At 48.0% G+C, this 20,935-nt stretch overlaps 2 long non-coding RNA genes across 13 annotated transcripts in view; one reads left to right on the top strand and one right to left on the bottom strand.

Annotated features, from left to right (window-relative positions):
- The window catches only part of LOC117220074 (uncharacterized), a 292,358-nt gene that overhangs the window by 124,116 nt on the left and 147,307 nt on the right, over positions 1-20,935 (top strand). For 3 of the 12 annotated variants that reach the window (XR_013034287.1, XR_013034286.1, XR_013034288.1), the window contains exons 1-2: positions 12,181-12,552; positions 12,734-13,254. The exons of 6 other annotated variants lie outside the window; for them this stretch is intronic. This is a non-coding gene — a long non-coding RNA (uncharacterized LOC117220074). Of the gene's footprint in view, positions 1-12,180; positions 12,553-12,733; positions 13,255-20,935 lie in introns of those variants that run through there. 3 more of the 12 variants (XR_013034296.1, XR_004490172.2, XR_013034289.1) reach the window with 3 other exon arrangements.
- Positions 1,360-17,835, bottom strand: LOC143260178 (uncharacterized). The gene is made up of 2 exons (XR_013034299.1): positions 16,705-17,835; positions 1,360-1,828 (listed from the first exon to the last, which is right to left on the bottom strand). It is a non-coding gene; the product is annotated as an uncharacterized LOC143260178 (long non-coding RNA).

Below are 20,935 nucleotides of genomic sequence, written 5' to 3'. Positions count from 1 at the left end.
GATCGTGATGGTTAGAAATCGCAAAGCAGTCAGATACGGGAGCTTTCTGTCGAACAACAATGATCATAGTGGCAGAGCACAGCGTGCTCCCCGGGCATCGAGATCACCGGAGCGCCGGCATCCCCGAAACTGCATCCTCAGCATGACGGACACCTAGCCCGCGAAAAATCCCCAACAATTTCTCGGTGGGGAATATTCGAGGAGCGTTACAACGACAGTGGACGCGGCCCTGTCGTTTCCAGGACGCTCTTCCGCCTTCGTTCCATGGCTGGCAGGGGTGTTTATGGGATTATTATACGAACGGCGCGGAGTAGAAGGTCCGTTGCTCGCGCGAGGATCCCGCGAAAGACGGAGAGCCTCTACCCGCCACGTGATTCAATAGCGCGCGAACCATAAGCGCGATCGCGCGCGCGCGCGCGCGACCTCACCGACTAGCGTATACGTGTACACAGTCGTGGAAACATCCCTCCGCGAGCCAGAGCCGTCTGGAGCTCGCACGGGGTCATAAAAAAATACCCGCCGAGTGAAAATAAATCTAACCTCGGCTCGGCCGACCGGCGGGTCTCCCTTAACGCGGGGTAATAGAAACGAATGGCCCGGAGTGAGAGGGAAGGGTCGAGAATGGATGCGACACCGGGATCTTATGTAACGCTCGACTACGTAATACCCGGGGCTTTTTCCACCGTGTCATAAGACACTTATACGCGAACCGAGATTTTAGCTTTGTCCGCAATCTCCTGTCTCGAATGCCGACCGAGTGGATTCTATTTACGAGGCTGGCGAAGACAAGCGAGGCGCGGGTATAAATTAAACGAGCTTCAAATGCGCGCGAGCTCGGGAATATACCAGCATGATGATTCGTTCTTTATTCTATTTCGATCATCGACACTTTACGATCGCAATTTCACATTTCGAACTGCGACGTTCGATGGAGGCTGTCATTTTTTCAGAGGGCAAGGAAAACTGTACAGAGAACAATGGTTCGACGTTTAATGATCTATTCGTGGTTTTACGATTTAGACGAGCGCGTCGGTCTGCATGGAATCGAATTAGGCATCCAATAGAAATTGATATAATAGATATTGTTAATTGATAATAGATATTGTTAAGAAATAGTGGCAGAAGCGCAGGAACAAATTGAAATTTCGAGAACGCAATGGGAAAAGGAACTAAAAGAAACACACTATACCCTCGAAGAAGTTTCTCCACGAAACTGAAGAATCGTGACGTGAGACATACATACATGCATACGCTCGTTCCTGAAATAACAAAGAATCGTATTATCAGACACAAGAAATTGCAATGTAAAGTTTCAATAGAATTTTCCCAGTGTTACTTTGTAAGACTGACAAGACCGAATTCATTTAGACGTTTCGTTATTTTTATTACAAAGTAAGCTTGAACAAAAGAATTTATACAATCATATTTAAATCGGTCATTTTGACCGGCGTGGCAGGTAAGTCTCAAATCGCTAAAAAATTGGCATCGGACGTTTACCCTGTACTGTAACGAACCTTCCTCCAGTGTCTCCCATAAAAATCCACGCCGATTCCAGCGCGCAGAGAACAACGTCGAATCGAAGATGCATTTCCAACAGCCTGTTCGTCTTCCAGTCTCGATATTGTCTCGCATCATTTATTCGTCCGCCTCGAAGACGAGGATCCCACCGAGCGATGCAGTTTATCGTCCGCGGAGAGCTACCGTCTCTCCATTTCCCGTATTAGCCGCAGCGCATCGGTACCTAATCGTCAAGGCACGAGGATGGTATCTCGTGGAAGCTGGCGCGTATCGCGGAATATACTGGAACATCGTCTCCCTTCGCAGGGCGCTGGGAAAAGGGAAAATGTTATTGAAGGATCGCGGGGAACGGGGACGCGGTGGAACACGGTGGAAGAAGGATGAGCGTTCGGGGTAGAGAAAAACGTGGCCGGGGATCGGCCAGGGCGAAGAAAGGAGAGAAAGAGCTGGATGGGGAGAGGAAGAGCTAGATAGGGAGAGAGAAATAGCTTGATAAAGAGAGAAAGAGCTGAATAGAGAGAGAGAGAGGGAGAAATTGTTGGGTAGAAAGAGAAAGAGCTGAGTAGGGAGAGAGAGAGAAACAGCTGAATAAAGAGAGAGAAAAATGTAGAGAGAGAGAGAGAGAGAGAGATGGGAGAGGCTGGAAGACAGAGACTGGGTGGAAAGGGGATCGCTGGCAAGAAGACAAGGGAAGAGTAGAGGAGCTCGGCACAGTGGGTTTACCGCACTGCTACCACCCTTAGCGCGCGGTCTGAGTTCATTGCGCGAGTCATCAGTATCCATAAGCGATGAGTTACCTCCCCGGTTCCCTGCCACCGGGAGTCGATGGAAGACAGGAAGAACGGACGGACAAGGCGGACGGAGGACGAAGAGGAGGCCTGGGGACGAGTCTGGCGAACGGAAGGAAGAAAGGAAGAGCAGCCGGTGGAACGGCCTAGGGGGTGGGAAGAGCCGGAGGTTGAGTCGGGGCACCTGGTTCGGTTGTTCGGAGCGCTCTCCACCCCTCGGGTCCAGGATGCTGCAACGCCCGTGGCTGCGAGAGGAGGACGAAGGCCGAGGACGAACGGTGCCGTTGCCGTTGCTCTGGTGCCGGTGCCGGTGCTGTGGGTGGTTGATTTTCTTAGGTCAACGTATAATGAAGCCCGCCGCGGCCGACCGGCGGGGCCAGGGGGCAAGGGGCCGGGAAGAGAGAAGAACGCGGACGACCGGCGTCCTAGACCAATCCCCGGGCGCCGCGGCGAACAACCCCGTCCCGGGGGCGAGCCAACCGGCGACTCCACTTCCAGAAGGAGCCTCGGAGAAGGCACCTTCCGGACGGAACCGCTGCCTTCGATACGCTCTCCTTCGGACGAGCATCCTCTCTTTCCAGCTGCTCGTCTCTCTATCTCCGTCCCTCTTTTAGGTCTAGCCCCCCCTAACGTCGCCGCTCACCGACACTCGGTGACCCGCCTAGCGTACTCTCGCTTACACGCTCGCGGCCAAAGTTAATAACGGATGATGGTCCGCCGGTGCACGCTTCGACGATTGAATTAAACGAGCCTAGCCACCACCTACGCCCTTCTTCCCTTCGCGCCGATGTCAATGATTAGATCCCGGAGAGTCGACTCTTTGGATCCGGTGGAACGTAACTGCGGCGTTAATGTGATTGCTGGCCTGCCATATGTGGGTCATGATTCTCGGGATTAAAGAAAGAACTGTTGAGCTTCTCTTCGCGGTTTTCCAGTCGCGAGATTCATTCCATTTCGACTAGTTGTCTTAAATGTAGCATTTTCTTTTAGAACGGTTACTGTAGGCTCGCAGTTTTATGAATGAGCAGTTCGGGTTACGACACGATCAAAGAGAAGTAAGAAATGCAGTGTAAGGAAAGAGAGGAGGGATGGGTTGTCGTTGCAGAAATGCATGGGCGCGAAACTTACTTTGTTACAGGTCACGGTATATAGGCCATAAGATTTTGAATAAATCTTTCTCGTTTTCATTTCATTAAGTCTTGAAGATCTCGAACGACATGCACAATATACCGCGCCATGTCTCTAATGATTCGTGTCTACATTAAATATCTACATTAAATAAATTAATTAACACTGAAACCATCATCATTATAAAGTATTCAAAGTCTGCCAGGGAGATAGATGATGGTTACTAAGAAATGTTAAATAAATACTAAATACTAAATTTAGTATTTATTAAATACTTCGTAAAAAATCTAATATAAAATGAATATTAAATACTTTGTTAAGTACCAACTATTAAACAAATACTAAATACAAAATTTAGTATTTATCAAAAATACTTTGCCAAATACCAAATATTAGACAAATACTGAATACTAAATTTAGTATTTATCAAAAATACTTTGTCAAATACCAAATATTAAACAAATACTAAATACTAAATTTACTATTTATCAAAAATACTTTCTCAAATACCAAACATTAACCAAATACTAAATACTAAATTTAGTATTTATATTAAATACTTCATAAATACCAAATAATAAATAAAATAAAATTTTATGTAAATACCAAAAAATCGACATTGCCAATACCGTACCTGTAAGATTTAGAACAGATCGGTTACTATCCTCACGGAAATAATTGCAGCCTGAACAGCTGATGACCGCCACGTCCAGATTCCCATTTTCCCTAAATTGAACGCCGACGACAAACCCAAATGAAAACAGCATACCATTTGATCCCATAAAGAGCAGCGTGTCCCTTAGGACAGAGGAGCTGCGACATAGCCCAAGAGCGTTGCAGAGAATGGCTGAAAGGGATCCACCGAAATCCTTCCCGAAGCCGAGAGAAACGGGGCTCGAATGTTTCCGGTTTCGAGTCGCGTAGTCGATGCGCACCGATGATCCGGCTCGATCGAGGAAGGAGAGTCAAAGAGAGAACCGCGGCAAGGAAGGAAGGAAGGAAGGAAGGAAGGAGGGTTACCATTGAGGTGGCAGGGGGGCAGGTGACCGGTCGGTTGGTCGAAAGTCCGTGTTCTTGGAGGCAAACGGGGCGCGATGGAAAAATTGCCTCGATGTAAAAACATGAGAATCGCTTCTCCCGACGTCCACACTCGATAAAACGACCCCAACCCAGGAGAGATACGCGATCCACCGGACCGCATAGAGAGAGCACTCGGCCGAGAACACATTGATGGAAAGAGAAAAGGAGAAAGAGAGAGAGAAAGAGAGAGAAAGAGAGAGAAAGAGAGAAACAGTGAAACAGAGAGAAAGAGAGAGACAGCGGGTACAAACGGACCCGATCGCCCGGTTCCTCCGCTCCTCATCTCCGAGGAAGAGCCAGGGAGAAAATGGCAGGACTTCTCTCCCTTTTCTCAGCGGCCGGGGGAGAGGAGAGAGAAAGACGTACGGCAGCGCATCGCCTCGCATCGCCTCGCATCGCCTCGCATCGAAGCGTCGCTTCGCATCGAGTCGAGTGGTCAGCTATCGAAACCTCCTACCCAGGGACCGTTCCACCACCTCCCCCGGGGACTGGCTCCATTGGCCAATAATAAAAAAATATACGATCTGTTGGCTCACACGGACAGGACCCGCCGGCACACAGACCAGCCCAGGAGTCCGCCGAATTATACGTCGAGGCTGCTTCTAAGTGATCGCATTTCCACATAGACGAGCTGGCCCGATACGATATGAAAGACTGGCCGGTGGCGTTATTGCCGCGTGGACGGCGAGACGGGGCGCTGAAAGGGGGCCGAACGGTGGCCGAACGGTGGCCGGACCGGGGGCTGAACAAGGGGGCTGGAACCGGGGCTGCGCGCCGCGGGGCGCCTACAACCGAGAACCGTCCCGGTATTATCGGACTTTGGATACTTTTCCGATTCTTTATGATCGCCGGCCAACCCCCGGCGAAACTTGCGAAAAAAATACTGGCCGACGATAAACGACCGATACACCGAGCCGCCCGGTTCTTTGTGATCGGAACGATCGATATTTCTACGGAACACCTATCGCAGGAAATTATTAATCTCGAACTTCTATCGCCACGGAGGGTGCTTTGTAGCCGACGATTTACCGTGGCCTGTCTGTTTCTCGGAAGAGTTCGAGAGGCGTCGGCGGTGTTTGGAGATGAGCATGATTCAGTAGCGTGGATAAATGTTATGGTCATTCGGGAAGGGATCTCTTCGTTCGATGAACGGACTCCGAAAGAAATCAAAATTTTTATGGTTATCGTCGAGTGGATTGCAGATCGATTCACTACGGTGTTCTTATTACCCATTTGCATGGTTAAAGCGTATGTATATAAAATTTTCTGCATTGAAGAACTTTACTGAGAAAATCTCAAAAGCGTTAGATCGTTTGTTTATCACTAGATTGTGATTTTTATGCCAAATAAATATTCCCTACATTAATTGCAGAAGTTGCACAGATATGTATTTGTTTTATTAACAATTTAAATAAGTTAGGAACCCTACAACAATACTTAAGAATGTTTTGTTTCTTTATCGTCTCGCATGTTATGTACGCATCTTTGTCATAAATGCTTCAAATCCGCAACCCCTTCGTCAGAAACAATTGAGCCGTTTATTTTGATAGTGACATAAGTCACTTTTCTTAAAAATGAAAAGATACTGTTCAATTGTAATCAGTGTTACCATTAACTCGATTTTTTTGAAAAAGTGACATGCCACTTTCAAAATAAACGGCTCGATTTATGTCTGCATTGACCATTTCAAAACTGTTGTACAAAACAAACGTCGATCAAGTCATTATGTTTAATTCTATCCTCTTTGGGATACGATAAATTATAAAATACGAGGCGACAACTTCACAGATTTTCTCCAACCCCTTATGCGAATGCGTAACAGCAAATCTTGCATCGTGTTGCGCCATATGCGAATCTATTGCCCGAAAACAAGAAGATAAATCAAAAATCTGTTTACTCCTTCACTGCATCGACTATTTCATCCTTCGGATACTTTGACGCAGACAATGCAATTAATCTGAGAAAATGGATGACAAATAGGCGTCAATGTTTCTCCGGCAACTCTGGCCACGGAAAGACCGTGCGATTCTTTCTATTATGATTTTTTGGAGAAGAGGGGAAACGGTGTCTGGACGAAATAATTAATGTTTCCGGTCGGTTTTGTAGATAGAAGAGCAGACCGTGAATAATTACGTGGAATCTATCGGCGCGCCCCTGGCCGACCGGGGTGGCCTGGGGTGGCCGGCTAACGAAAGAAAGATGATCCATTCGTCATAATATAAAAATGGCCGTGACAGCGTTATCTGCGGCCATTTCCTGCAGCCGTAGCTCCGGTTCCCCGATCTCACTTGTCACTATACCGGAGGTAATGATCATTACCGGGGGTTCCATTCCCCGCGAAGGATACATAAGTATAGCTAGGAGCCGGGGCTGGTAGAAGAAGAGGACCACGATGGAAGGATCGCGAAGAAGAAAGAAAGCCCTAGGAGGTGGAGGAAGACCGAGAAGGGTGACTAGAGGGTTGAAAGTAAAAGACAGTGATATAGACTGGGTTCTCGAGCCTGGGATCTTCTCGCTCCTCGGCCGGTCTCTCCCTTTCTCTCTCCCCCCTCTCTCCCCCTCTCTCTCTCTTTCTAGTTTCTCGTGTCAGCCATGGGTGGGACAAGATGGCCGCTGCTGCTAGGACTCGAGCAGGGCCCGGTCGGGTTTATGCGTCGTAATAAATGGTAATTTAAAACAGCGAGAACTAACAATTTCTTTCTTTATTTCTTCCCCGGCGCTCGGGAGGAGCACCCACACCCACGCAACCCTCGACACACCCGGTAGAGTCACGGCCAGCACACGTACGCCCCGGCCAGAAGGGTAGTTTTCTTCGAAGGTGGTAAAAGGAGAGGATCCGCGAGCGGGGCACCGGGGTGCAGGGAACGGGGAACAGGACGATAGGCACTGCCTTTCCCGAGGATATACCAACCCGGGAACCCGTGAACCAGCCAGTCAGCCAACCAGCCCACGTAATATAAAGAGATATGTGCCCGCGGAATAGCATTACCATTAGGAGATATAGTTTAGCCGAGCCACCAGATGAGATGAGATACTGCGGCTGAATCATGCATGAAGCCAAGGTGCGATTCACCACCTTCTCGCACGTTAGACCGCTGCCCTTCTTTTCCTCTCTCTCTCTCTCTCTCTCTCTCTCTCTCTCTCTCTCTCTTATCTCTCTCTCTTATCTCTCTGTGTACAACGATGCCAGTTTCGTATCTTGGATATACACCTCCCGACACACCTGACGAGTTGTTTCTATGCTCCTTCCATCCGTCTCTCTGGCTTTTACAGCTTCCTCGGGCCTCCGCTGTTTTCCATCCTCCAGCTTCATCGCGCTTATTAAATTGGTGAACTGACTCCAAGTCGCTAACCAACGAATCCCAAAGCTTTTGGAAGTACTGGCTCTGCAGGTGACTTCTCTTTTCCGACAAGTTCGTTTTGGAACTTCTAAACGCTAGCGCGGTACAATTCTGACCACGCTATCTCGATGTGTACCTCGGGTGATTCTAATGCAGGCACACCCGTCGTTCAAACTGCTGTAGCTCGGCGTAGAAAAATCGTACGTCAGGATTTGAGAGCTTGTTACAAAGGCGAGACTCCAAGCTTCAAAATTTCGGTGATTTTAATCGCTAGGAAAATTTCTCAGAGATCGTAGAGAGACCTGAATGTAAGAAACAGTAAAATTTAGAAATATAAAAGCACCCCCGGTTTTTTGCTCGCAGAATCGTAAACAAATTTGTTCCGAGAAAATGAATGTAGTACTATGAAACTAGAGGCTCTGCGCTTTAAAACGCGCTATACTGAACTGCTATACGATTTTTTTCTACGAAGTTACAATAATTTAAACATCCCGTATATGTCCCATTTGAGATTCTTATCTACTGCATTCACTATCATTATTGCAATAATTCTGAGAACATTTCTTCTACTATTTTATACTCTCTATGTACAAGCTGCACTTTATTTTTTTTATTATAGCAATTCGCACCTGGACATGCAGTAGGATATAAAGAGATCAATAGGTTTATAATAAATATCAAAAATCTAGTCTGATTTTAATAAAGGCAGAGGGTTACCTTTTGAATGGTATACTGTAGTCTCCTCTCATGATTTCTCTTGTTATTGTATAATAATAGTGATAAGGTTGAAATTTTTGCATCCAGTGTTACTAGTTTTAAAACAACACTTTCTAAACTGTTTAGTCGATTCACTATAATTGATATGATTGATAAGATTGATGTGATTCATCATAAGATATGCTTTTGTTTTTTTCTGTTGTAGAAATGATTTTTTTACCAGTATACATAAATAAATAAATAACAATTACAAATGTAGAATTGCTTGAACCACTTTGGGATATTTGGCCAATTTAGTCTTGAACTGTACTTACAGAAATATTGCAGTTATGCACTTTTTAAACAGATTCAATTGCGATACTGTATCTGTAGTCTCGGTACACACGGTACCAGTTTACAATCGAAATCGTTCCGCATCGAGTGACCGAATCGCAACGATCGAAGGGGTTGCAGAGAACGATTCCCTCATCGACGCGTCCCCCGAATCTTCGGGAAAGAACAATCTCGGCGGTCGTTACGGGCGGCAAAATTGGCGGCGTGTTCCCAGCAAGTAAATAACACGCAATCCAGCCAGATTGTGATCTAGCGGACGAGGAGGCAGCGTCTGGGTCGAGCGAGCGAGCGAGCGAGCGAGAGAGAGAGGGAGAGAGAGAGCAGGCTAGAGTGAGAGAGAGAGAGAGAGAAAGAGAGAATGAGAGCGGCCGCAGCGTCGGTGGCACGAGATTAAAAGACAAATTAGCATAATGTGTGCACGCGCGGCCTCAGCCACCCCATCGGCGGCAGCAGAGGGGCGGCATTCGGGCCCGGGAGCAGTTCCGCCGCTAATATCTCCGTCGCCGCGACACGTTTCGTGGATGTCCCGCGTATCAATTTTCATTCATCTTTCCTATAGGCACCGTAACAACCTGGCTCTCGATCGACGATAGGAGAGGCCCCGGCTCTTCAAACGAGCGACGGGAAGAACGTCGCGTTGGCAACGCGCAGGCGACGGCAGCCAATTTCTCTCGGCGACTTTTTAATCAGTCCGCCGGTGGAGTAGTTTGACGGTGGTCTAACGAAAAAAAAAAAATATAAAATATAAAAGAGAGAGCCTCTATCGAGACAGAGGGGCGACGAAGGGGTGTCGCCGATGCAAATAGCGCGTTTAATAAAGTGTCGCGCGACTACCATTTGAATACCGTGGCATATTCACTTTTCTCGGGGCGAGACTGCCTACGGGAAAAAAAGCACGACACCCGATGAAAAAGAGGCGATCGCTGGGAACCATGATCCCGAGATGAAGCGATGTCCCACAAACGTTGTCTTCCGAACATTCACAGTACCGATTCAAACTGTCTCGTTCTTATCACAGGCTACACGATCATTCTGTAATTCAAAGTGCGATTGGTATTTGCGGATGGAATTTTATCGAGACGTAAATCTGTACTAAATAACGTTAAATATAACACACAGTAAAAAATGGTGTGTGGCATTGGATCATTGCAAAACACACTGTAACAAGTCACGGTCAAGTGTCTAATCGATGCGAATCTATTTAACAATATTTAATGAATCCTGCCGCAATTAACTAGACTGTGTATGCAATATAAAAATTGTGTTATGTCTCAATTAACATGTTCAATCTACCACTAAAATTCTCACAAAATCAAAGCAATTTAATTAAATAAATCGAAACTAGAAAATTAATATTTATCATAGTAGATGACATTAGAACAATTCGAAAATGAATTTTCAAAATTCGTGAAAAATTATGCGTGACCGACGCGGCGCTTAACGTGTTAAAAGACACAGGAGCCACATGGAAACTTTCATTTTCACTAAACAATTTTAATAAAGTGAATCTACCGTGTAGATCTTGAAAAATTCTTCTAGTCAGTCTTACTGTCTAATATAGCATCATTTTATTTCTGTCAAAAATGCATAAATCCCGCAGTCCACCAATGACCCAGTCGTCGGCATAACTCTTAAACTCCAAGAAGAAAGACGTTCGTTGCATCTACATTTTTCTCGTTCTTCCGCAATAAATTCCTAAAAATAACATATCCCTTGCCTGATTCAATCGAAAAGTCCCCTTAAATAGTGAAGCTATTTTTGAGAAGAAAACTGCTGCTGCAAAAAGTTGACGCAAACAAGAACCAAGGTCTCGGACTATTCAGTTGCAAAGTAGACGTCCGAATTTCTGCGTACGTTCGAAGGAAGACAACGTGTATGTACATCTCGCCGCCTCGATATTTCAGCGCGCATCGAGCAGGATAATTCTTCTGGCGGCCCGTTAGGGGTCGAGGGGGTGTCGCAAGGTAACGCGTCGCTAGGGAACAAGGAAAATACATTTGTCATTGGGCCGGTGCGGCGATCAGGCCGGATTTGGTGCGGCCGGAGCGAAAGGGCGGAAGAAAGCGTTCCCGAAGAAAAGAATCCGGAATCAGGCCGGGAACGGAGTAGGCGGGAAAAGCAGGTGGTGGTGGCGGCGCCGGTTGGTGGGAGCACTTATGCATTTATGCATTCATATTTCCGTGGTCTCCGCTCTCCAGACGAACCGTGGAAGAAGTTGTCCCCGTCGTCCGCCGCGCCGCGCACCGTCGACGAAGACGGCGACGAAGACGACGAGGACAGAGAGGAGGGCGAAGAGGAGCAAGAGGACAAGCTGTGTGCGCGAAGGTACAGCGTTCCTATCCCCGAGGAAAGAGGAGGAGAGGAGGTCGCGGGGAGGGAGGGGGGGCAACGGAGAGAGGCGGTGGGCGTAAAGTTGCCCCGGAATAATAATACGGACAGCTCGTGCCTGCTCGAGGAAAAAATCTGAATACATGAAACGTAATGACGAGTCGGCCCTACCCCTCTTCCGAGCAGAGGCGTCCCAGCCACTCCGAGCAGACACCGTGCCCTCCCGAAATAGAATTTCAGTCTACTCTGGCGCACGATCTACCAATGGACCCTGATTCTCCTCCTAGACCTTCGGAACGAACGTCGAACGCCTTTTGGGCCGACTCCAAACCGATGTTCCGAGGCCGACAAGCTGTTCGGGGTAATGTTGTTTGTCGGCGAGACCGATCCTGTCGGCAACAGAGATTGCGAAAGCTTAGCCTCGTTTCTAGCGACAATGGCCGCTGATCTACCGCGTTTCGACGGAGGACTTTGGGTTTGGTTTTCTGAAAGGTTGCATTCGATTTATGCAAGACACTGCATGCCAAAAATGGTGATAGCACGTCTATTTAGAATAACAGTGCTTTATCCTCGGTTTTTTGCCAAAAATTGTAGTTAACGCTTTCTCTTAGCAATCTTAACGTGTCCGAGAATATTGATTAATATTTACTCGAAAGCCTGCACTTTGGGCAGAAAATGCAGAGATCCTAAAATCTATCAAAATTTTATAACAGATGCTGACGAACAGATTGTCGGAAGAAAAATTGTAGAATCTCGAGGCCTCGGTAGAATAGTCGAAACGATTAACCATGCTGACAGACTTTTTGAATCAGAGTAAGCCACCGGTTTTTAAAAAAAAAGGACAATTGAAGAGGTTGCAAAAAATCTGGAAGAACGATTTGGGGAAACAATTCTGACAAAACGACGCATTTAGCCAAGTAAAAAAAGAAGGAACGAAAAGATTGAAAGAGATTGCAAAAGATCGCGAAGAAGAACTTGAAGAAACGATTTTTGAAAAAACCGGAGGACCCTGAGGAACCTGAAAAGGACGCGACGAGGAGTTTAGAAATGCCTTGTATCGCATGTCGGAGGTTACATAGACGGGTCGAAGCGATCGGTGGAAGGCAGAGGTGTAAACGATACAGGTTGCAGGTCGTAAGTACAGGAAGGTGGATAAATGAAGGAAGGAAGGAAGAAGGAAGGAAGGAAGGAAGAAGGAAGGAAGGAAGAAGGAAGGAAGGAAGGAAGGAAGGAAGGAAGGAAGGGCGCCGTCGTAGCCCGGGTGCCCGTGGCTCCGCCTATCGGTGCGCCGCCTCGCGGTGGTGAATACATTTAGCCTGGTTAGTTTACAAATGAATACAGCGATTGAAGCAACTTATAATATCAATGTACCTCAGGCCGTCTCGCTCGCACACCGGGCGCCACCCCTTGCGGGCATCTCGCTTCCACCCACTCTCTCGCGGGGTTCCATACAGAATGGCCATATTAACTTGATAATTAGCTCGGTTATACGACTTGCAGATGAGGAAAGACTCGGGACGGACGTCGGCTACCCCTACCAGGAGTGGTGCCAGTGTTCCTTGCTCTGCTCCCTATGCTATGCTCGACTCGGCCCGGCTCCTCGTCGCTCGTCGGATGGATATAGAACCCTTAGTTCGTATTCCTCTCCCTGTCTGCCAGGAACCCCGGCGTGTTCTGTCTGTCGGGTAGCTGTCCTCGCCTCCCGACGTTCCTCGCGCGGCCAAAACGCTTTCTTTGATCGCGCGGTTTGCACCGCGAGTTCTCGTCGCCCGGTGACGACTCCGTTCGCCGTCGGCTCGGCCATCGGGCGACGTCCAGTGCGGGACCGGAAGTGACCTAAGGGTGGAAAGTGGCGGTGATGGTGGTGGCTCGGTGACGGTGGCCGGTCCCGGAGTACCTGGGGGATCACGTGTCGGAGAGAGTCGCATGAGAGCGGCCCACGTGCACACGCGTTCCGGGGGGCAGAGTAGGATCGCGCGCCCCGAGGATCATCGCGCGAGGATCATCTTCGTCGGCAGGAGGTAGGTCAGCTAGACACAAGTGCGGCGAAGGGCGAGGTGTTCGCGGGCTCTAGGTAGCGTGAAACGTCCGCGATGATAGAGTCTCTCCGGTCGTCACGGTAGACGAAGCGGAGAAGCGGAGAAGCGGACTAGGTGGCGCCTTCAAGAGCCAAAATGGCCGCGGAACAGGACGAACGCGGAGGAGGAGAGGGACAGGTAGAAGGAGACGGACAGAGGGAGAACGGGACACGGTAGAAGGAGAAGAGGAACCGCCGGCGAAAAGGTCGCGTCGCGTCGCGTCGCGTCCCGTCCCGTCCCGTCTCGTCGCGCGAGTCTGCTCCGTCGCGCCGCATCGCGAGAGGACAGCTCGAGCGGAGCCGAGTCGAGCCGAGCCGAGAGTCGTGGCCCCGTGTCCTCAAACAGATCGCGCGAAGGCCTCTCCGAGAGAGTCTTCTCTCTCCGCGGGCTCTCTCGCGGAGCGCAGAGCGCGCAGCGCGGACCGAGAATACAAAGTACGCTCCGTTCAGGCGCATTCCGGGAGATGACTGGCATTGAAAGCTGCCTTTGGGGCCGCGCCTGGCTGCCCGCTCGCTCGCCTCGACGTCTACGACCGGAATACAGAGGATGGCGGCCATATTAGGCCTCACCTCCTTCCACCGCCTCCTCCTTTCTTCTCCAGGCCTGTCCTCCAGTCCTCCTGTCCTCCTGCCTCCTCCTCGGCGGCCGCGTCCAGAGGGACTCCTCTCGGCGAAGAACGCTCCGATTCCTCCTGGACACCAAACTGGGACCGTCGAGTTTCGGCCTCGCACCTTCAGACTTTTCTATTTTCATCTTCGGTTCACGGTTCCGGCCCGGACCGATGAAAACTACCGGCACAGTGACATGCGATTCATTGAAAGCGCCTGGTGTCGGCGCTGTTCCCACTGGCTCTTGTTAGCTCTGTGAACCGAGCTGGAACCACCGCTGCAATTTCAAGCCAAGCTGCTCGACAGAACCGCGAGAGATGCTCCAAGCTTTAGGGTACCGTGAAATTTACGCGATACCGTCGGTCTCCTTGGATGGCTGAACGCTCGGGGATATCGAACTGTGATTCCGTTGACACCTGTGCCAAGATGAGTTGCATCGAGTGCAGCCTGCGCATCCCATTTCGGACGATCGTCGCATCCTCGGCTTACAGAGCCACGTGCGGAGCACCTATTGACACGTGGCACAAGGTTACATCTTGTAAGTCCGCGCTCCAGACTCAGGATTATCGACGCGATTGGTGTACGCAACCACGCGCGACGCAGTAAAGCCAGCACGTGGTACCACCTCTACGGATCTCCGATCCTTCGATTCCCGTCTTGGGAGCGCAGGCGACATCGGGAGATCCAGAAGTCGCGGCTGGTCTGTCACCGAGTCCCTCGAACAGTTTCATCTCGTTGCCCGGCCGGATCCGCTCCGGCGGAACGAATCCGCGCGATCGAATCTTCGGCTGAAACGATCCGACTAATGGCTACCTGTCGTCGTCCGGATGCCCGCAAACGACCGGTTCTAAGACGCGCCGAATGTTGTGGATTTATCGCGAAGGTGTTCGCTCCGGCTACCTGCTATTACGCTGCACCTGCGCACGCGATCCCGCCGCTCGTGCCCCTCGTCCCCTACTCCTCCGTTCGCTCGTGTCCTCGGATCTCCCGTGGGCCCCGGCGACGTATTCGCACCTTCGCGGTCCCAGGCCGCGGCGCGCGAAACTCTCCTCGATAATCTCCTCGGACGAATCGGAGATGTTTCTATAGGGCTTTCGGAGAGATCGTAACGCATCCTCCTGCGGAATCAAGAAAAAGGACGCGAGCAGATGCGGAGGAGGGTCGCGAAGAGAGACAGAGAGAGAGAGAGAGAGAGAGAGAGAGAGAGAGAGAGAGAAAGGCGGACCCTGTGCGATGCGATACGCGCATACGTGCCGTCACGTACGCGACGGGGTTTTTACTGAAATAAAATCTAAATACAGGCGGCTCCGCTGCGCACACGGCCGCCACAAATTCTGTTCCCATGAACACGACTGCCCGTGAGAGACTTGCCCCGGTTTATCACCGACCTGGTCGCTTCGGCGACTCGCCCACGCTACGCTCCTCGCTAGCTTAGGCTGCTATTTGTGAATCGCAATCCTCCGTTAGGCATCGATTGCGAAAACGCTTTTACCGAACTCGATCTCTGAAAGCATCATCGCAGAATCTGTGTACTTTGTTGCTGAAAAGGTTGCAATGCGTCTCGTTGCAGTCTGAAATTCGATTATCAGTTTACTCGAATGGCAAAGACTTCGTGAAGTAGCCTCTGGGTTTCCGACGGCGGCCGATTTTGGATCCGTGTGGGTCGTAGAATTTGTTCATGCGGTTCATGTGTCACTGAAGATAACAATGTTGTTCATACGGATGTTCGTTGCTGGCTGTCTGTCATTGTTCCATCGCTTCGGTTCTTGACACAATCAATGACAATGTTGATAAATCGTTTCGATCTTCTTTCTCTTGAATGCTATACAGCTTGTCCCGTTTAAGGGTGAACGGCGGAATATCTCAGAAAGGGATCAATTTGTGGAAAAAATGTTCTTATGAATGTTGTTTGGTATTGCATCACCTGGTGTTAATATCTTTCTTGTAAGTAGAGTGGTAGAGAAGAATTCATGGTTATCTTTTGAAATAGGATCATGTGTTTTTTTATGACATTATAACAGTACAAGAACAACAAATTGCGGAACATTTATTTGACAGCTTTTGCAACAGCTTTTGTAAGAACATTTTTATCATAACTTTAACCCTTTCTGAGATATTCAGCCGTTCACATTTAAACGGAACATCCTGTACATTAAGCCAATCCTACCGATCTATCCATTTATGACGATAAAACGAAAGTATTCAGTTAGATCTTTAGAACAGTGTTCATCGATAGGTTTAATGTTTCTCGCATTACCGATATCGGTGCCTTCTGGCATCACGTTGTCCAATTTTCGTGAAAATAAAATTGCGATGCAAAGAGAGCCGAAGAGGCAAAAAGGACAGCTCGTCTATTCGGCGGGACTAAAAATAACGCAGCAGGCCAGAAGGCGGCCAATTTGTCGAGTGCCCTAAAAGTCGGCGAAAAGGCGCCGTTCCATATGGCTCGCCATAGTCGACCTGCAGCCTTGCCTCTTCCGCGGCAGGTTGACCGGTGTCGCAAGGCCGAGGCCAGTCATCGGGTCGCTTACCGAAAATTCTGGCCGGGCAATAAATTCGACCGCGGAGTTATCGAGGATAAGAGAAGGAGAAGGTGGGTCGCTTGGGGTGGTTGCACGGTAACACACACCTGCCCGGTGTGGGTGCCACGCGGAGGGCAAAAGAGGCCGACGAAAATAATGTATGCACCCCAGTACGCACAATGGAAACTCGAAGAGCTGAAGCCACCTGAGCCTGCAGGCGGACAGGACGGGAGCGTCATTCGAGCCGGCTGTTTGGTACTCACGCCTTCCTCGTCGCGTCGGCCAGCGTCGGGCCGGCGTCGGGCCGCGATATCGTCGTCGTCGTCGTTGTTGTTGTTGTTGTTGCAACCGACGCAGCCACGGCCGAGCCTAATTATTCCGGCAATTTTTCTTGCGCCGGGGAAACACGATCCTACGAGTTACGATAATTGCGTGAAATTGCCCGGCAAGAGTCGTACGTTTCCAGCCGGGGGGCCGTTATCTAGACCGCGCGGTGTGTCCGCTCGGATCGCGCCGACGCCTCGGACAGGAATAATTAAGAAACATCCGCGAAGAAAGTTACCGTCTGCCCAATCTAAACACTTTCTCCCGCCGCCGCGCCGCGTCCACGCGAATTACTGTCTGCGCTCGACTGAGAGCTCGCGTGCTAGGGAACTCGGGCTAACCAGGCTACGCAACGTATACTTCAGACTTTCAGCGACCCCTTTGTTCTTTTCCGCTGGTCGACGGTGGTTATCTTTCGGCGAGGAGTGACAAGCTGCAGCGAGCGCGGCTCAACGCATTCGACGAATAATGATTGTGATAATGGGTACGCGAGGTAGGCGAGCTGATTGGTTATATTGGGTTGGCAACTAAGTAATTGCCGATTTCAGTTACAGATGTCTCTCACTCCCATTTTTATGATATCCGTAAATGTTATATTATAAAATTATTATTATTGTTATTATTATGTTATTTTTTGTTATCCGCGAATGTTAGCAACTGGACAAATTGAATGCAGCGGTCAAGGAAAAGCGACCAGAATTGGTCAATCGTAAAGGTGTCATTTTCCAGCAGGACAATGCTAGGCCGCACACGTCTTTGTCCACTCGGCAAAAATTGATGGATATTGGTTGGGAATTGATGTTACACCCACCATATAGTCCTGATCTCGCGCCATCGGATTACCACTTATTTCGATCCCTGGACAACTCCCTTCGTGGTAAAACTTTTAACGATGATGGCGCTGTAAAATCTCGCTTAACTCAGTTTTTGGCCGAAAAGGATCAGACTTTCTACGAGCGTGGAATTTTCAAGTTGTCAGAGAGATGGCAAAAGGTCATCGAACAAAATGGAAAATACATTACAGATTAAACTTCGTTCCAAGTAAAAAAAATTTTTATTTCATTGAACAAATCGGCAATTACTCAGTTGCCAACCCAATACATTGTTTTCTTTGGAACTACGGTTTATATTGACTTCGTTATTCTTCAAATTAGCCAGCTAGCCGTTGCGAGTTCTTTGAAAAGCGTGCGCCTGAAATGCGTCGCAAAACGTAAACGATTACGAATGCACTACCTAACTCGGATATTAAATACAGTTTTCTTCATAATAATTACTTATAGTTTTCTCGTTTCACCTTGTCTTAGCCTGTAAATATTCGAAATATCTTGATATTTACGAGTATATTTCAGTTTTCAATAAAATTTCAATTTATGCGGCAAATTTTTATTTTCTTGACAGAAAAGATTGCCATTTTTTCACGACGAGTGTACTCGCCGAAAGCAGCTAACCTGTTAAAAATATCGAACAGAATAAGGGAATATACTTTGTGGAAGCGTTGTTCAATAGGAAAGAAAATGTTAGAGTGAAAGAATGGATAATGATTACAATTTTTATTATCAGTGTAGCGGTTTTATTGTGCCGCGTCTTTGCAAAATTGCGTTTTCTGTTCGATTATTTCATGAAGAAAGTTCTCCACGTGATTTGAAGCGAACTGTCCATTCTCGACGAAGGCGACAATTATTTGGAACAGACAAAATAGTAGAGCGACAATTCGCAGAAAAACAAACTAAAAATATAGAACAAACTTCGCTTCAAAGTCGTTCCGTGCACGCGTGTCTAAGCATTTACAAGTGGAAACGGACAGTCATGCACGGACACGCCGATTCAAGGCTTAGGCACGCGTGCACGACCAATTTCCAAACTACGTTCTCCCTCGAAAAATGTCATCCTCGATGGAAACAACTCTCTGTTCCATCCTTTTGTATTATCTATACAGTAGCGCGATTCGTTTAAAGTTGAGAAAAAGCTGGTACAGCTGGAGCACGTCATTTAGGTTGCACTTGTAGAACGTCAAGGCTGTCTATTTATTAAAATAATCGTCAAGAAGTTAACGCATCGAACGTACGCGGGTTATTTCAGACAAATTTACTGGAGCAGTTTTAGAAAGTCGTCCCAATTATTACTGTGCTATGAACTTTCATTTCATTTTATTTAGCTCATTATCGTAAAGTGTTTCTTCGATATCTTTCCATCGAAAGTCATTATTTTTTAAAGTACTACTTTATGCCCACAGAGCTACGCTTCTCGACTAACAATTTACGAAAAAGAAAAACGTACCGATACGTGTCACGCGTACAACATGTTAAAATTCACCCCTTTTGACACCGCAAAATATTTAGTAAAATATATTTTCCTCTACTTATCTGACAAACTAAATTTTGTTCTGTTTATCCAGTGAAATAAATTTTGTTTCGCTCGTCTGGCATCCCGGCTTTCTGTAAAACGCGTCATCGTAAACTCTCCCCAATTGACGCTCAGATTCAGCACAGAAATGGACAATTTGGGAAGAGGAGGTACGATTGTACGAGTCTTGCGCCTCGTTTTTATAATGATTGACAATCGTCAACAATAAAAATGAACCGCGAGGCTCGAATAATCGTACCGCCTTTTCCTCAATTGTCCATTGTTGTGTACCATAAACCGAGCGTCGATTATGGAGAATTTACTGTAATCTGTCCGTTGAAAGTTGCGAAGCAAAAATGGTTGGAAGAGAACGCAGGATCTTTGACACAACTATTTCCGAGCGCGAGGGTCAACGGAAGAGCGTTCTCGACGAGAGGAGCGCGCGACGCGTTGTTGGACAGTCGGCTCGATGGAGCGACGCAAGGACAAAAGCCCGAGGACTGCGGGAAACGGCAACAAGTCCGACTAAAACGTAGTTATCGTTGCCCGGTGGCTCGCCGTGATTATTTTCATTACGGTACGCGGGTGATCGCTATCTACGGCTTCCCACTGTAGTCCGCGCGGCAGAACCGGGGCTTAGATTTCATGTTTCTTCTTAATGATTCGAGCAATTAGCCACGCTGAGTGCTCTGACTTCTCGTTCCAGCTCGCTCCTTCTTGTCTCCTCCTCCTTCTCCTTCTGCTCCGATATGGCTCCTTCCTTTCTCTCCTCCTTCTTCTACACCGATCCCCCGGTTTCCCGGACACCTACGTAGGGGGCGAGCGACGCGAAAACACCGAGGGGAAATAATAATCGCGGCCGAACTATTGCTTCGACGATTGCGTGCGATGCTCGCCGCCTCCCGCGGCGGCTAATTAGGGAGCCACCGGTTAGAAACGCCGGTTATCCCGCGTCGAATCGGATCTCGAGTTGTTTGCCGCGCAAACCCGAAACATCCTTCTCAAATCCGACGCGGAACGCATCCATCCCGTGCGATAATTATCCGCGCCGCCTAAGAAGCGTAAACGACGCGCCCGACGATCGTTGCCTGCTAACATCTCCGGCGATTTCGTCCGATCAATAGCAACTAACTGCGATATTATACAACTTATAATATTCCGTGTTCCATCGGCGGATTCCATCGCGTTCGCAACGCTTCGTCTGCGGAATTTTCAAGGATAACCCTGATGCGATCTAGCGAGCTGCGTTCACGAAACTAGAAATGATTTCTACGCTAAAAATCGAATTTTCTACATCGTTATTTATTTATTTATTTATTTATTTATACATAGGACTGATCACCCATTTTCACAACAAAAGCACAATTTACGCGAATATCGCAGAATCAGGGAATGAAGTAAACAGTTTATAAAGACTTGTTCTAAATCTGTTAACAATTGATGCAAATGTCGATCTTATCACTATTATTGTTTATGAATGTACATGTCCTGTAAAACGGGCCCGAATCGAACTAAATCTCGACGAGTACCGTGAATCGAATTTTCTACATCGTCATTTACTTATTTATTTATATATAGGACTGATCACCCATTTTCACAACAAAAGCACAATTTACGCGAATATCGCAGAATCAGGGAATGAAGTAAACAGTTTATAAAGACTTGTTCTAAATCTGTTAACAATTGATGCAAATATGTCGATCTTATCACTATTATTGTTTACGAATGTACATGTCCTGTAAAACGGGCCCCAATCGAACTAAATCTCGACGAGTACCGTGAATCGAATTTTCTACATCGTCATTTATTTATTTATTTATATATAGG

Source organism: Megalopta genalis, chromosome 10, assembly GCF_051020955.1.
Source record: "Megalopta genalis isolate 19385.01 chromosome 10, iyMegGena1_principal, whole genome shotgun sequence".
NCBI lineage: Eukaryota > Metazoa > Arthropoda > Insecta > Hymenoptera > Halictidae > Megalopta > Megalopta genalis.
This window is presented reverse-complemented; position numbering and strand designations above follow the sequence as displayed.